The sequence below is a fragment of the Diaphorina citri genome, unplaced genomic scaffold (assembly GCF_000475195.1).
Source record: "Diaphorina citri unplaced genomic scaffold, Diaci psyllid genome assembly version 1.1 scaffold107, whole genome shotgun sequence".
NCBI lineage: Eukaryota > Metazoa > Arthropoda > Insecta > Hemiptera > Psyllidae > Diaphorina > Diaphorina citri.
Window position 1 is genome coordinate 177,283 of NW_007377544.1, and position 18,843 is coordinate 196,125.

Below are 18,843 nucleotides of genomic sequence, written 5' to 3' on the forward strand. Positions count from 1 at the left end.
ACACCTACTGTGTTAGAGTATTAGCTCTACAATGCAGACTTTGTGAAGATGTTGTGGGATAGACGAGATTTTGTATAAGATACTTGTGTGCAGATCATGGGATCAATGGGAAGTATAAGATTTTGTACAAGACGAGGTAGTTTCTTAGTAAAATAAAACACATTATTATACTTTGTAGGATATTAATATTAGAGATTAAATCGTACATTGGTTGGATTGATTACATGGTCACTTTAAGTAGACAGTAACGAAACAAAGAATTTATCGAAGAAGTTCCTAAAACTAAGGAGGAAATTTCCTTTCTGTTTTGAAATTTATACTAATTTTATCAAAATCGGACAGATGGCGAATCACCGAGTTGAAACTTTTTCAGCATAGGTAGGTAATTCGGTAACCATACACTGTACAAACTGTACATGTTCTAGAACTCCTTAGAAGACGTTTTATATGAAATTAGAATATTGAAATTCCCATGGCCCCTGTGGTAATCAATATGTTGCCCAGGAAGTGTAGAAGGGAAAAGATCATTAACTTTCTGCTAGAACTAAAACCCAAGTCCCTACATCTCACCCCTTGTTTAATAAGAATGCTATAATAACACCTGGCCTGTATACAATACTTCTATCAAGCCATACCTCATCCTTGAGACTCTAATGTGTAATAGTTTTGATTCAATCATTTATTATGATTTATGATTGCTTTCATCCCCGGGTTTATGATCTCATGTTATACTGTTTGTTAACCTCCAAGAATGCTTGGAGAATGTGCCCGAACAGTCTCCAAGCATTCTTAAACACATTAACATGAGATTGTACACCGAGGTGTAAAGTCTTCTTGCTCCCCTTTATAATTCACAATCACATGCAAAAATGTATGGGCATGTGCTGAGTTGGTTGAGAGTGAGGACTCAGTTCTCAATCCTGAAGGCAGTCTCGTTGAGATTAAGAGGAACTAGGCAGATTGTGAAACCTTATGGTTTTGATGATGGAGCTGGATTAGAGATGTAGTTACATTGATCACCCTGTACATTGCATTACTTCTTGTATGGAACAGTCAACACACATTGCACTGCGTGCACACCTTTATAATCATTATACTTATACATACACTATGTACATTATGTATGTATATCCCATGTTGATATGTGTACACAGGTGTCTTGTCAGTCATATACTATGGGATTAACCCATTGCCAAATAGCCAAGTTGGGGGGATTAAAACCAGGAGACGGTATTAACACATTCTTACTCCAAACTTCGCACTCAACACTACTCGTGTAGAAAATATTGACAAACGGAAGTTCAATTATAATTATGTTAAACAGGAATACGTTTCATCAAGCGGTGACTAATGTGTTCCATGCCTGTGCTTGGCAGGTTAATATAATCCATAGCAAGGTCATTAACATCATGACGTCATCACATGCACAGAGTCAATACGAAACCTACTCCGCTGATCTGAGAAATCCAAAGCTTTTATATTGGTGTTAAGACAATCTGCGAATACATATACTAGTACTAGGGTTGCCGTATTATGTACATTATGTATAGACATATAATGTATGTTATGTATTAGGCTACTCGGGCGGTTTGTCATCCCGATGTGTAGCAAACAAAAACATAATAATGTATGATGTGTTACGTATTGTTAACCTGTGAGAATATTTGGAGAATACTCGGGTATGGTCCTCGAGCATTCTGAGAGGCTAGCTATCACTTAGACTATTTGATTAAGGTTAGCATAACTTTTCGCTTTATTTAATGACACATTACCTACAAATATACTCGTAGGTCAGTCTAAGACCAATTAATTGGCCCATCTTCAAATCCTAACAAAATTTCTCCATTCCCCCAACTCCTTCTTCTGCCCCTAATGTACATACTTGCTGCTCTCCCTAATGTACATGCTTGCTGCTCTTATTGATAACTGATGTATGTATGTTGGTGATTTTTTTCCTTGGTTTATCTTACTCGAAAAGAAGTTTAGTTCTCTGGTTAAGTTAACCATGGGATAGTAAAACCGGGCATAACACTAGGTTTGAGAATTGAACTGTAGTACACTGAAATTTAGTGACACTGATTTCTGATTCAAATCCAACTACAACTGCTTGAACGGAGATCATTTGATTTGCATATCAAATAATAATACATTATCTGCTTGAGTAACACAGGATGTATTTAACCTGAATCATATATCTGTCCTCAGATATACAGGGAGTTTCATTCACACGTGAGTACTTTTCGTAGAAAATCTTACAGAAATGTTCATTAGAAATCTCAAAACTTCAATTGCAAGTAAAAAATTATACCGGCGCGCGGCGCGGCGACAGCACAGTGAATGTACTAGTTCCCAATGAATCACTAAAGTTAAACAACTTTGCTCATGGTTAGTATCCGAATGTTTGGGCATCTAGACAATCGCGTGCGGCTGGCTTTTCCCGGTGCCACTCAGGTTGGGTGAGGTTAATGTAAGGAGGCGAGTAGCTTGTCACCAAATGGAGGGTAAAACCACCGTCACTAAAGATCTATGCAGTGACTTTAAACCTCTATCAAAATCACACAAACATTCGAAAATCCCAACCTCCCAATACAAATATACAAATGATTAGAAAACTCAAGACTCAAGCCTTGTTTCATGGCATGCTGAATTATTGGCACAATGGTTCCACTTGGCTTCCTGGCATCGGTAGTTAGAGTTAGTAGACAACTATAACTATTATAGTACAAAACTACACTGCTCGTAGCTCAGTAGTCAAGTCTAGTTATCATTATCAAGCAGTTAAAACGTTGGTAAGCAAGCGATGGAAGTATTTGAACAATGAGGATTCAAACGAAGGTACGGTTATTGGTCAACTATTGAGTATGGTAATACCGTTCCCTATGTACTTTAAGTAGTACTTCCCAATGTAGTGAAATAAGCTCTAAGTAGATGATTTTGGATTTATGTGGTTTGTCTGTTCCACCATAACCATCAAAGAGTTAGTCCAATTTTGAACCAACAGAAGATGTCCAATTATCAATCACATCATCAGCACACTTTGCTGGTTTGGGCATTAGAACGCCTCATACAGGCCTTTGGTCTGAGAGAGGTTTTCACTCTTCAGTTAACTGAACCCTTAGTGAACTCTCGAGTGAAGGATATTCCCTTGGGGCGTTCTCTACCACCTAACCTATAGAATTAATAGATTCCAGCATAATTCCAACACCTATGGGGAGTATTGTGCCTCTTGTCTGAGCATTTATCTACAAGTACCTGCCTTTTTTTATGCGCCGCATTTTATTCCAATTCACAAAGACTGGAGCATATTTTGTGATGAAAGAGTGAGAGTGCAAAGTGAAGGAGGGAGGGAGGTAAAATTTACAATTTTGCTTTCAAGTGGTTTTCTTTCAATTTTCTCCTTCTCAAAAATGAATAATATGAGAGGCAGGAGGAACAAGGAAAAATAGTGCAGAAAAGAGGATGAAAAATGAAAGAAAGAGAAAGAAGGACTGGGGCTGAGAAATGTTCGAGCAGTTGGGAGGGTAGGAAAGTTAGCAAAGATGAAATAGGGGTAAAGAAACCTGATAGGAGGTTAGACGGAAGAGGAGTTCAAACTGTAGGAGGAGGTAAAGAAAAAGGAATAGTGTGGGAAGTAGAAGGTTAAGGGGAAATAGGTAACTAGAAGAATAGGAGAAGGAATAGTGTGGGTAGTAGGATATTAGGAGGTAAAGGAAGTTAAAAGCAGAGGTTGAGGAAGGGGAGAGGGAATGTAACAAAAGTTTGTCTGATGGTTGAAGAGCCTGCAGATTTTTTAGATGAGATAGATTTAACATTATTGCTATGTTGGAGAGGTATTGAGTTTTGTAATGATTGTAATAGTGCAGACTTGCTGGTAGTTCAAATTCTGCTCATATTATTGGGTCCAATTCCTGAAGCAACTTTGTATTTCACAATATTTTGACGTCACAGCCACCAGTATGCAGTATGACAGTTGTGCAATGTTTTTAAAGGTTTTTCTTAGGTATTTCATATTTGTTCATTACGTCATAACTCATAACTTTACAAAAATTCTTTCTGGAACGAAGGCCTGATCTACCTTTGTAATTTACAAAGGAGCTGCTGTACTTTAGCCTTTAGCTTCAATACCCCAAGGCCTGATCTACCTTTGTAATTTACAAAGGAGCTGCTGTACTTTAGCCTTTAGCTTCAATACCCCAAGATATTGTTTGTTAGCATGATTGCGTGTTTCATTTTTTGTATTAAACACTGACCCTCCTGTTTACCAGACGACTACATCACCAAAACAGATTGTTTTTTGGATTTTACAAAGGATGGGTTAAGCTTCTACGAATCTGGACTTTACAAAGTCAGGATCACCGTAAAGCATAACACAATTCCTCGTCCATTATCACTCTCACAAGTGAAGTGTTGATGTTTCTATCAATGAATCTTCTCTATCAGCTGACTTGAAATCTTTATTGTTAACGTACCTACGCACATTATCTTGCTGTGTGACGTCATCTCATGTTGTTCTCACTAGAATATTATTGGGAAAAGTTTCATGCGTTGCTAAACTCAACGGTGTAAGTTCCTGACCATGTTATTCTAGAACTTCAGACCGGCATCAGTCCCCGATGGATTACTGAAGTTAATCAACGTTGCCCACGGTTGATATTTGGATGGGTGACCATCCGGCCGATCGCGTGCTGCTGGCTTTTTCCTCTCCCACGTAAGCTGGGTGAGGTTAATGTGAGGAAGCGGGTAGTTTGGTTACCTCGTTACCTGATAGTTATTGAGCTATCGGGTTGTACATGAATAGTGTGTGAAGAAATTTTGGGGTTCAACTGTAATAAACATAAACATAACACCCATGGTTATTTATTGGGTAGGCAGATAAAGAGTTCTTTCACTAATTTGAATTTTGTTCGCATCAGGTGAGTGTTAATGTCGTAGGTTTACTTCTAATTAGGTTCAATCTACGCACATTATCTTGCTGTGTGACGTCATCTCATGTTGTTCTCACTAGAATATTATTGGGAAAAGTTTCATGCGTTGCTAAACTCAACGGTGTAAGTTCCTGACCATGTTATTCTAGAACTTCAGACCGGCATCAGTCCCCGATGGATTACTGAAGTTAATCAACGTTGCCCACGGTTGATATTTGGATGGGTGACCATCCGGCCGATCGCGTACTGCTGGCTTTTTCCTGTCCCACGTAAGCTGGGTGAGGTTAATGTGAGGAAGCAGGTAGTTTGGTTACCTCGTTACCTGATAGTTATTGAGCTACCTATCGGGTTGTACATGAATAGTGTGTGAGGAAATTTTGGGGTTCAACTGTAATAAACACAACACCCATGGTTATTTATTGGGTGGGCAGATAAAGAGTTCTTTCACTAATTTGAATTTTGTTCGCATCAGGTGAGTGTTAATGTCGTAGGTTTACTTCTAATTAGGTTCAATCGTTAGTACGGCGAGTGATGAGCTCAATAAAATGTCAACATGTCCTATAGCCTCTAGCTGTTCTGTCTCATTGGTAGTTATAATGTCATTTCCTCTCTACTGATAACAAGCTCCCCCCTTCCCCCTTCTGATAACACAAGGTACAGTGATAAGTAGGTCTCAGTTTAAACATCGTGGTATTAAAATTATTGACCGAACAAAGTGAGATCCAAGTTTTGACTTGGCGATTTTACATTCATCTGTTTGTCTCGCCATAACTCTCGAATGGTTTGTCCGATTTTAATGAAAATTAGCAGAAATGTTCAAAACATTCTGTCCACAAAGGTCCCGTATTAGGGCTCTCTTTTGAGAAATTATCTCCTTTGCCATTAACTTTGGAAGTTTTGTCCGATTTTGATAAACTTTGACGAACTTGTTAAACACCTTTAGGACATTGGCTCATCTGATTTTGGTGAAGCTCTGGTTGTAGGGAGGTTTACCAAAGCGAAGTGCGAGGTCCTAGACTACAGAATCCAATCCTTGGTTCGCCACCGAGCTGATCCCTTGTACTTCTTGTCTGTCTCTAATCTCTACTGACGAGGGATCTTCAATGCCTTGAACACTGTACTTGTCTGTTTATCTACCATCACATCTCAATAAAAGATGCAAGATCTTATAGCGATATCTTGCAACGCTTTGAGCTATGCTGAGTCATCAGTGGCTTCACATTTCTCTGAATTTCATTCAATAGGAAAGTTTTCTCATCAGTGCCGTAGGTTCTTTATTGTTAGTTAGGTGAGTAGTTAGTGGCAAGGGTAATTGGATTAGTCCTTCGTCAGGACTAGATTCGTTAACGTGAAACTTGTCACTTGTTTTGTGTATTCACCTCTTTTTCCATAGGTAGGATTTGAAACTTAGGTACTGGATTTGAAAATGTCTGAATTTGTCTGGTCCACCCTACTATTGGACTTAACTTTAAGATCATCGATGGCTTTGACTTAAAAGCGATTTTGCAATTCGCAAATGTTTTGACGTCAATAATGACGTCACCGTTCACCGTACCTCTTGAGAGGTAACCGTGCAATGTTTTCCGCTCTAATGTTACGTCATAAGTCATATAAACTATAACGAAGTGCGAAAGGTAGGATGCGAAGTTCATTGTGGAATAGCCCCGTGGTTGGATGTGACCATAGCACCATAGGTTAGGACATCACACACTCCCCTCGAGAAAATCCTGGATACGGGCCTGCTCCCCAGTATATGTGGCCCGCAAAGTATCTGCCAATGTAGCCTGTAGCCCGCATACACATGGAAGTTGGAAACCCCTGGACTAGAACAAAACTTAGGTACTATGGTGTTAGATTATTACTAGTTTGATTGGTAGTAGTAGCTCTGTAGCTACTAGTGACTTTGCTCTTGGAACATGAACACTCAAGGTCACAATTAGAAGAACAATCACAATATTATGATTGTCATAACATTACTAGTGACTTTGCTCTTGGAACATGAACACTCAAGGTCACAATTAGAAGAACAATCACAATATTATGATTGTCATAACATTACTACACCGGTACCAGTATGGTCAGAATGTATAATTATAAAACAATATTATGCGGTAGGCACAGGTAACCATAGTACTGGACATTAAGTTCTAGAGTAAACATCATTATACTAAGCCAACTCTGTACCCCAGTGGATTTCGGCTTCCATCCCGAAGGCCTCGGGTTCGATTCCCTGCAGAATCGAAGCTGTCGAAATTTTTCGGTACTCCAATTATTGGAGTACGGGGTACAGAACTAAGTAGCAATTTATAATGAGTAGCGCCAAGCAAGGTTGACATTACTAGAGTCAATAGTGATTTGTTGATAACTGGAAAAGTATAGGTAAGTAAGTTATTTATTAAGAAATGCCAATGCTATGATACTCATAAAGGTTATGAAGAGGCTCTCTGCTTCACCACAAACAATTGAGTAAAAACCTCAAGAATATACTTACTTACAAGTCACTTCCAAATTCCTTCAGTTTGAGGAATTCCGCTAACACAGATCGGCTTGGTTCATGGCAAGTGATAATAACTAATAAGAGTTACTGTCTGTCATCCTCCCATCCACTTGTAATCCAGAGAGAAAGTGACTTAATTTCCAGCAGCGTGGATAAAGCTTATGATGACTTATTTGGAGTAAAAACCTCAAGAATGTACTTACAAGTCACTTCCAAATTCCTTCAGTTTGAGGAATTCCGCTAACACAGATCGGCTTGGTTAACATGGCAAGTGATAATAAATAATAAGAGTTACTGTCTGTCATCCTCCCATCCACTTGTAATCCAGAGAGAAAGTGACTTAATTTCCAGCAGCGTGGATAAAGCTTATATACAGGGTGTTCCAAAACTGAAAATTTCTGCATTCACGCCGCACCGGCTGCAAAATTCTTCCAGTCCAATCCGTAGGGGAGGTCAGAGAAATCAAAAGATATTTGCGGCCTATTCCGCGAAATGAATTTAATAACTTTGAATCTAGTCATGTATCTTCTTGTCAACAAGTAAAGTCTAAAACTGGATTAAATTTGTCTTTTGAGTTCATCTTTCTCCCTTCTCTTAATCTTATTTGTATTGAGAGCATTGTCTAAAGTTCCATCTAGGTTTTAGTGAAATCTAGTGTATTTTACCTATATAGGTATACTACAGTCGACCAAAGGCGATGTAGATCGACAACGACTGAAATCCATTTAGGCAAAATATAGGTGAAATCAAAGGATTTAGGTGGTATGGAAAAAAGTTTACAGAGTGGCCGTGTTTCATGGGATGTGAATGGGACAAGAGGGTAGGCGATAGGTATTTTGGTTTCGGTCGGTATATCGGTTTCTGAAATCCCTGGGTTACCCTGTAGTCTATAATTCTGGTTATTTGTATGATTATTGTATCCTGATTGTTGTGAATAATATGGGTGGTCTATCCTGGTCCCGGAACTTCACTCTTCAGTTAACTGAACCCTTAGTGAACTCTCGAGTGAAGGACATTCCCTTGGGGCGTTCTCTACCACCTCACCTATAGAATTAATAGATTCCAGATTAATTTCAACACCTCTGGGGAGTATTGTGCCTCTTGTCTGAGCATTTATCTACAAGTACCTGCCTTTTTTTTATGCGCCGCATTTTATTCCAATTTACAAAGACTGGAGCATACTTTGTGATGAAAGAATGAGAGTGCAAAGTGAAGGAGGGAGGGAGGTAAAATTTACAATTTTGCTTTCAAGTGGTTTTCTTTCAATTTTCTCCTCCTCAAAAATGAATAATATGAGAGGCAGGAGGAACGAGGAAAAATAGTTCAGAAAAGAGGATGAAAAATGAAGGAAAGAGGCTGAGAAATGTTCGAGCAGTTGGGAGGGTAGGAAAGTTAGCAAAGATGAAATAGGGGTAAAGAAACCTGATAGGAGGTTAGACGGAAGAGGAGTTCAAACTGTAGGAGGAGGTAAAGAAAAAGGGATAGTGTGGGAAGTAGAAGGTTAAGGGGAAATAGAGAACTAGAAGAATAGGAGAAGGAATAGTGTGGGTAGTAGGATATTAGGAGGTAAAGGAAGTTAAAAGCAGAGGTTGAGGAAGGGAGAGAGGGAATGTAACAAAAGTTTGTCTGATGGTTGAAGAGCCTGCAGATTTTTAGGATGAGATAGATTTAACATTATTGCTATGTTGGAGAGGTATTGAGTTTTGTAATGATTGTAATAGTGCAGACTTTGTATTTCACAATATTTTGACGTCACAGCCACCAGTATGCAGTATGACAGTTGTGCAATGTTTTCAAAGGTTTTTCTTAGGTATTTCATATTTGTTCATTACGTCATAACTCATAACTTTACCAAAATTCTTTCTGGAACGAAGACCTGATCTACCTTTGTAATTTACAAAGGAGCTGTTGTACTTTAGCCTTTAGCTTCAATTTGGACTTTACAAATTCAGGATCACCGTAAAGCATAACACAATTCCTCGTCCATTATCACTCTCACAAGTGAAGTGTTGATGTTTCTATCAATGAATCTTCTCTATCAGCTGACTTGAAATCTTTATTGTTAACGTACGCACATTATCTTGCTGTGTGACGTCATCTTATGTTGTTCTCACTAGAATATTATTGGGAAAAGTTTCATCCGTTGCTAAACTCAACGGTGTAAGTTCCTGACCATGTTATTCTAGAACTTCACACCGGCATCAGTCCCCCCCGATGTATTACTGAAGTTAATCAACGTTGTCCACGGTTGATATTTGGATGGGTGACCATCCGGCCGATCGCGTGCTCCTGTCCCACGTAAGCTGGGTGAGGTTAATGTGAGGAAGCGGGTAGTTTGGGTACCTCGTTACCTGATAGTTATTGAGCTATCGGGTTGTACATGAATAGTGTGTGAGGAAATTTTGGGGTTCAACTGTAATAAACATAAACACAACACCCATGGTTATTTATTGGGTGGGCAGATAAAGAGTTCTTTCACTAATTTGAATTTTGTTCGCATCAGGTGAGTGTTAATATAAAATATCAGCACATTGGTAATGGTAACATCTGAGATAACCAGATACCTACGTATGTATACCTACTTCGATCTACTCGTGATTTTTTTATAGGGTGGACTTGTAATATTTATAAGTTTTTTCACGAGGGTGTGGGGTAAGCTCCAATTAAGCTAAATGTTGCCACGCACGCTCAGATTTTTCCTCAGATTTGGTCTGACGAAATAATTCAGACCTCATATTCGCCTCGTGGAGAAATTAATTGACAAACTGTACGACCTTTTTCTCGCTTGGAGTGAAAAATGGAGGTTGCGAAGTTTTTCTTGCTACAGGCCTCGGCAATTGTCTCAAAAACTGAAAACGGCAAACATGGAAAACATTGTGGTATCATTCTATTGAATAGCGAAATGATTCAGACCTCATATTCGACTCGTGGAGAAACTAATTGACAAACTGTACGACCTTTTTCTCGCTTGGAGTGAAAAGTGGAGGTTGCAAAGTTTTTCTTGCTACAGGCCTCGGCAATTGTCTCAAAAACTGAAAACGGCAAACATGGAAAACATTGTGGTATCATTCTATTGAATACATTCCGGTGCAACCTTAAAACTTTAAAGAAAATCCTCACTTTTTCCCTATTTCTCGGCTTTAGCTATGATTTTCTGAGAAAAAAAATGTGCTAAAATCCCTTACCATGATGTCAGCCATGAATATGACAACATATAATCCAAACCTGAATATGTTCACACTTCAGACATACTGGGTACTGGAGTGGTAGCATGTAAAACTAGTTGGACCTATAGTTAGGTACTATGTAGGTAGTGATGTTTCTCGACTTTAGTTATGATTTTCTGAGAAAAAAAATGTGCTAAAATCCCTTACCATGATGTCAGCCATGAATATGACAACATATTATAATCCAAACCTGATTATGTTCACACTTCAGACATACTGGGTACTGGAGTGGTAGCATGTAAAACTAGTTGGACCTATAGTTAGGTACTATGTAGGTAGTGATTGTCACGGGCTAATTTGCCCGCGGCGAGAGGAATAAAGAGAACAATGAAATAAAAGGCGGAATTGAGAAAAAAGTTCTGTTTATTTAATATGTTTAATTAATATACATAAACCCAATCCAAGACCCTGGGAGAATTAGATGGAGAAAGAAAAATAGGTCTTACCGTAAATTGTAATCTCAACGCCGGCCAAATACAGTCTGACGAGCCCTCCAGTGAGGAACTCTCAGGTGCTGGCGAAATGGTTGATGGTTCTCCCACCACTTTGTGGTTGCTACTTCAGTTCTGATAACACAAGGTACAGTGATAAGTAGGTCTCAGTTTAAACATCGTGGTATTAAAATTATTGACCGAACAAAGTGAGATCCAAGTTTTGACTTGGCGATTTTACATTCATCTGTTTGTCTCGCCATAACTCTCGAATGGTTTGTCCGATTTTAATGAAAATTAGCAGAAATGTTCAAAACATTCTGTCCACAAAGGTCCCGTATTAGGGCTCTCTTTTGAGAAATTATCTCCTTTGCCATTAACTTTGGAAACCTATTTCCCCTTAACCTTCTACTTCCCACACTATTCCTTTTTCTTTACCTCCTCCTACAGTTTGAACTCCTCTTCCGTCTAACCTCCTATCAGGTTTCTTTACCCCTATTTCATCTTTGCTAACTTTCCTACCCTCCCAACTGCTCGAACATTTCTCAGCCCCAGTCCTTCTTTCTCTTTCTTTCATTTTTCATCCTCTTTTCTGCACTATTTTTCCTTGTTCCTCCTGCCTCTCATATTATTCATTTTTGAGAAGGAGAAAATTGAAAGAAAACCACTTGAAAGCAAAATTGTAAATTTTACCTCCCTCCCTCCTTCACTTTGCACTCTCACTCTTTCATCACAAAATATGCTCCAGTCTTTGTGAATTGGAATAAAATGCGGCGCATAAAAAAAGGCAGGTACTTGTAGATAAATGCTCAGACAAGAGGCACAATACTCCCCATAGGTGTTGGAATTATGCTGGAATCTATTAATTCTATAGGTTAGGTGGTAGAGAACGCCCCAAGGGAATATCCTTCACTCGAGAGTTCACTAAGGGTTCAGTTAACTGAAGAGTGAAAACCTCTCTCAGACCAAAGGCCTGTATGAGGCGTTCTAATGCCCAAACCAGCAAAGTGTGCTGATGATGTGATTGATAATTGGACATCTTCTGTTGGTTCAAAATTGGACTAACTCTTTGATGGTTATGGTGGAACAGACAAACCACATAAATCCAAAATCATCTACTTAGAGCTTATTTCACTACATTGGGAAGTACTACTTAAAGTACATAGGGAACGGTATTACCATACTCAATAGTTGACCAATAACCGTACCTTCGTTTGAATCCTCATTGTTCAAATACTTCCATCGCTTGCTTACCAACGTTTTAACTGCTTGATAATGATAACTAGACTTGACTACTGAGCTACGAGCAGTGTAGTTTTGTACTATAATAGTTATAGTTGTCTACTAACTCTAACTACCGATGCCAGGAAGCCAAGTGGAACCATTGTGCCAATAATTCAGCATGCCATGAAACAAGGCTTGAGTCTTGAGTTTTCTAATCATTTGTATATTTGTATTGGGAGGTTGGGATTTTCGAATGTTTGTGTGATTTTGATAGAGGTTTAAAGTCACTGCATAGATCTTTAGTGACGGTGGTTTTATCCTCCATTCGGTGACAAGCTACCCGCCTCCTTACATTAACCTCACCCAACCTGAGTGGGATTGGGAAAAGCCAGCCGCACACGATTGTCTAGATGCTCAATCATTCGGATACTAACCATGAGCAAAGTTGTTCAACTTTGGTGATTCATTGGGAACTAGTACATTCACTGTGCTGTCGCCGCGCCGCGCGCCGGTATAATTTTTTACTTGCAACTGAAGTTTTGAGATTTCTAATGAACATTTCTGTAAGATTTTCTACGAAATGTACTCACGTGTGAATGAAACTCCCTGTATATCTGAGGACAGATATATGATTCAGGTTAAATACATCCTGTGTTACTCAAGCAGATAATGTATTATTATTTGATATGCAAATCAAATGATCTCCGTTCAAGCAGTTGTAGTTGGAATTGAATCAGAAATCAGTGTCACTAAATTTCAATGTACTACAGTTCAATTCTCAAACCTAGTGTTATGCCCGGTTTTACTATCCCATGCTTAACTTAACCAGAGAACTAAACTTTTTTCGAGTAAGATAAACCAAGGAAAAAAATCACCAACTTACATACATCAGTTACCAAAAAGAGCAGCAAGCATGTACATTAGGGGCAGCAGAAGGAGAGAGCAGCAAGCATGTGCATTAGGGGCAGGAGAAGGAGGAATGGAGAAATTTTGTTAGGATTTGAAGATGGGGCATTTAATTGGTCTTAGACTGACCTATATCTGTAGGTAATGTGTTATTATTATTAAACAAAGCGAAAAGTTATGCTAACCTTAATCAAATAGGTAATCATAAATAGCCTATAATCTCATGTCTAAGTGATAGCTAGCCTCTAAGAATGCTCGAGGATCATACCCGAGTATTCTCCAAATATTCTCACAGGTTAACAATACAAGCATAGCCCGGAGGTTAACAAGCATTCCTGTTTAACATAATTATAATTGAACTTCCGTTTGTCAATATTTTCTACACGAGTAGTGTTGAGTGCGAAGTTTGGAGTAAGAATTTGTTAATACCGTCTCCTGGTGTTAATCCCCCCTACTTGGCTATTTGGCAATGGGTTAATCCCATAGTATATGACTGACAAGACACCTGTGTACACATATCAACATGGGATATACTATACATAATGTACATAGTGTATGTATAAGTATAATGATTATAAAGGTGTGCACAGTGCAATGTGTGTTGACTGTTCAATACAAGAAGTAATGCAATGTACAGGGTGATCAATGTAACTACATCTCTTATCCCTTAATTATCCCAAATTTCTCATTCATGATAGGTAATTGGAAGGATTGCGGAGGGGAGATGGCTCGACCAAGTGCAGAAGGATCTAAGGTCGAGTTTTACCACCGTGGATTGTTTCAGGATTGAGTTCAATCCAAGGTTGACCTGGGTATTAAGCATAGGGAAATCCTCGTTTCATCTCAATCCCATGTTCGTAAGAATACATTTGACTGTCAATATTATTCACTATCATCAGTTTACGCAGATACCTAATTGGTACCTAAGTACAAATTCGATCGATCAAATTGAAACCAAGGCGCTTACAGCAAGTGTTCGTAAACCCCAACATAAGACTAAGAGTAATTATTGAAACTACATAACTACAACGGGAGGAGCTTCAGATCAAACAGTCTGGAAACATAATATTGACACAATAACAAATCTCTCAAGCAGTCTGGAAACATATTATTGACACAATAAGAAATCTCTTTTCTTTATCCCTTCACAACTCAGAATCTTTCGTAGATTTGTATCAGATCAACCCATCCTATAGGGCTGTTTGCCCTATACCTGAGCCTCAAATTGGGCTATTTGCGTAGGGGTCTTCAGGATCTTCAAATACTGGCTGTATCACAACATTTGTCCACCCTGTATAGTTTCAATTCAAATTATTTGCATGTGCATACTGAACGTACTAATGTAGTAAGTATAGATATGATAAGTAGTAGCTATAAGCATTATACTAGAACTGTATGTACCTACATACCTATAGAGTTAAGAGGAGATTTGTAGGGGTCTTCAGGATCTTCAAATACTGGCAGTATCACAACATTTGTCCACCCTGTATAGTTTCAATTCAAATTATTTGCATGTGCATACTGAACGTACTAACGTAGTAAGTATAGATATGATAAGTAGTAGCTATAAGCATTATACTAGAACTGTATGTACCTACATACCTATAGAGTTAAGAGGAGATTCTTCTAGAAAGTGGAAATTCTCTAGACTGATAAGATGATAAGAAAAAGAAGAAGGTAAGTAATAAAGAGAAAGAAAGGCTCTCTTAATAATGCTATGATATCTACAAATTGTAAAGAGGGTCTCCTCTCCACAAATAACTTCAAATAAGTATTCATGATTTATTAAATTATCATCCCAAAAACGGTTTGTCTTTGAGCGTTACTATTCTGTTCTCATATATCTGTATTCTGTATGGGTATTGGGTACACTAGGTACTCATACGTCCCCAGTAATTTTTACATTGAAAACATGAAGTGCAAAATAGATTTTCATCAGGACTATAACGAGAGGTTAAATTTGCTACATGAATCTACCCATAACTCATACCTACACCGACTATCATTAACACTCCTGACGTTAGCTATGTACCTACGTACCTACATTAGACAAAAAAATTGCCTTGAAATTTGAAAATAAAATATATTGGCGTCAACTTTGTGTTGGTCAAGGTTTTCGACCGGCAAGGTTTACCTCACCTCCACCTTGAGAAGGTAGCAAGTACTAGTACTGTACTCGTGTTGTAGGTTTGGTAGAGGGAACTATGACTGTTGAGGTTCTATCGTCCCGAAAAGCAAGCTAATACTCTAACACAGTAGGTGTGATGTTTATATGAATGGGAGACAATAACATGTTGATGTACATCATCTTCTCAGGAATGTATAATGTGATTCAAATATTTATTTTCAGCGGCACAAATAACACATCATACATTATTATGTTTTTGTTTGCTACACATCGGGATGACAAACCGCCCGAGTAGCCTAATACATAACATACATTATATTATGTCTATACATAATATACATAACACAGTCTATATATAATATATGTAATAAATATGTAACCCACACAGCATTGTGTGTTTGATATTATTGAATAAACAAGATGGGAGAGCGCGTGTCCTAATGACGAATTGAAGCAAGTGTCCCTAACGATCTAACGAATTTATTAGGACTTTTAACTCGAACGAAGCAAGTTTCCGGGTTTTATCTCGGCCAGGCTCACGTCAAAGGGTGAACTTTATATTTATTAGGACTTTTAACTCGAACGAAGCAAGTTTCCGGGTTTTATCTCGGCCAGGCTCACGTCAAAGGGTGAACTTTATCACATTGAGATTAATCTTCATTCTATAATCTATTCACTATTGCATTGATTAAACTGATTTGAACTGATCAATTTGGTTGACCTTAATCCAAAGCTTAAAATTGATAAGTCAGATTACTATCAACTTAATTCGATTGGCTTAACTTAATCTCAAAGTGTACCCCTGGGTAGTGTGCTCAGGCTCGGAGCTACCCTTTGAGTTAAACTTGAAAGTTAAAGACAATCTGATTGGTTGATTTTAATCAGACCAATGAGATTGTTGAATGCGATCGGGTTAAGATTAAATTCAACACAAAGTTTGGTACAGGACATTAGACAATGTAGGGAATGGTAACTTTATCTAACCAAGTACCTATCCACTCTGTTAAAAGACATAGGCACACAGGGTACTAGTTAGGGTTGCCAACCGTACGTTATTTCCCGGAACAATCCGTATTTTTGTCAAAAATCAAATGTTCCGCCGGAACACATCTCGGCCAGGCTCACGTCAAAGGGTGAACTTTATCACATTGAGATTAATCTTTATTCTATAATCTATTCACTATTGCATTGATTGAACTGATTTGAACTGATCAATTTGGTTGACCTTAATCCAAAGCTTAAAATTGACAAGTCAGATTACTATCTACTTAATTCGATTGGCTTAACTTAATCTCAAAGTGTACCCCTGGGTAGTGTGCTCGGGTTCGGAGCTACCTTTTGAGTTAAACTTGAAAGTTAAAGGCAATCTGATTGGTTGATTTTAATCAGACCAATGAGATTGTTGAATGCGATCGGGTTAAGATTAAATTCAACACAAAGTTTGGTACAGGATGTTCGTAAACCCCAACATATATAAGAGTAATTATTGAAACTACGTAACATAGGCGGTTCTTGCCTAAATTTTCGGGGGGGCTTGATTTTGAAGGTACACCTTCAAAATTTTGATTTAACTAGTAAAAAAAATCTGGTGTAAACATCACACGACTTTCCTTATCCTATTGAATGATGCTTATTTGAGTATTATTTTACCCTAACTTTTACCATAGGGAATGGTAACTTTATCTAACCAAGTACCTATCCACTCTGTTAAAAGACATAGGCACACAGGGTACTAGTATATGTATTCGCAGATTGTCTTAACACCAATATAAAAGCTTTGGATTTCTCAGATCAGCGGAGTAGGTTTCGTATTGACTATATGACTTATGACGTAACATTAGAGCGGAAAACATTGCACGGTTGCCTCTCAGGAGGTACGGTGCATGGTGACGTCATTATTGACGTCAAAACATTTGCGAATTGCAAAATCGCTTTTAAGTCAAAGCCACCGATGACCTTAAAGTTAAGTACAATAGTAGGGTGGACCAGAGTACCAGACAAATTCAGACATTTTCAAATCAAGTAAGTTTCAAATCCTACCTATGGAAAAAGAGGTGAATACACAAAACAAGTGACAAGTTTCACGTTAACGAATCTAGTCCTGACGAAGGACTAAGGATAGATCGTTATCCAAAAAATATTAAAATCCAATTACCCTCGCCACTAACTACTCACTACTCACCTAACTAACAATAAAGAACCTACGGCACTGATGAGAAAACTTTCCTATTGAATGAAATTCAGAGAAATGGGAAGCCACTGATGATGACTCAGCATAGCTCAAAGCGTTGCAAGATATCGCTATAAGATCTTGCATCTTTTATTGAGATGTGATGGTAGATAAACAGACAAGAAAAGTTCAATCCAAAATAAGTACCATTAACTACTAAAAACGTTTGCCAAGTTTCATCAAAATTGGACAAAGCGTTCGTTATACTGTTATGGTGAACATTACAAATGATAGTCTTACTTAAAGATCTTTTTTGTCAATCTTTTGTCCACATAAATTGGAACTCACTTCGTTCATTGATTTCCCCCTCATTAGGTCTACACTAAAAATGGGTAGAATACATCAGCACTGGAGTGGAGACGAACCGTAATATAAACAAACATTATTGTAATATTCAAAATATGGAAAACCCCCAGACACATGGAAATGTACATATTGCATGGTGTCCATACTCTCCGTTTAGTACACCGTACCTAACTCCTTGTATTAAATCTGATTCATGGATGCCACAACAAGTTGACACTTCCTAACCTATGGTGCTATGGTCACATCCAACCACGGGGCTATTCCACAATGAACTTCGCATCCTACCTTTCGCACTTCGTTATAGTTATATGACTTATCATACAATCGGTTCCATCCAGAACACTGATGCTCTAAGTATTGGTGGTATGGACTAGAACAGGGATTTCCAACTAGTGGCCCGCCAGACCACTTTTGTGGCCCGCGAAGCTTTTTGGGTGGGTCCCATCAGGCTTCATTTTTCCTCTTTTACTGTGAAGTGGACTCCGAAAATGTGGAGTATCACACACTCCCCTCGAGAAAATCCTGGATACGGGTCTGCTCCCCAGTGTATGTCGCCCGCGAAGTACCTGCCAATGTAGCCTGTGGCCCGCATACATGTGGAAGTTGGAAACCCCTGGACTAGAACAAAACTTACTATGCTGTTAGATTATTACTAGTTTGATTGGTAGTAGCTACTAGTGACTTTGCTCTTGGAACATGAACACTCAAGGTCACAATTAGAAGAACAATCAGAATATTATGATTGTCATAACATTACTACACCGGTAACAGTATGGTCAGAATGTATAATTATAAAACAATATTATGCGGTAGACACAGGTAACCATAGTACTGGACATTAAGTTCTAGAGTAAACATCATTATACTAAGCCAACTCTGTACCCCAGTGGATTTCGGCTTCCATCCCGAAGGCCTCGGGTTCGATTCCCTGCAGAATCGAAGCTGTCGAAATTTTTCGGTACTCCAATT

At 38.4% G+C, this 18,843-nt stretch overlaps 1 protein-coding gene across 1 annotated transcript in view; it reads left to right on the forward strand.

Annotated features, from left to right (window-relative positions):
* The window catches only part of LOC103524599 (AF4/FMR2 family member 4), a 48,666-nt gene that overhangs the window by 910 nt on the left and 28,913 nt on the right, over positions 1-18,843 (forward strand). The window lies entirely within an intron of this gene.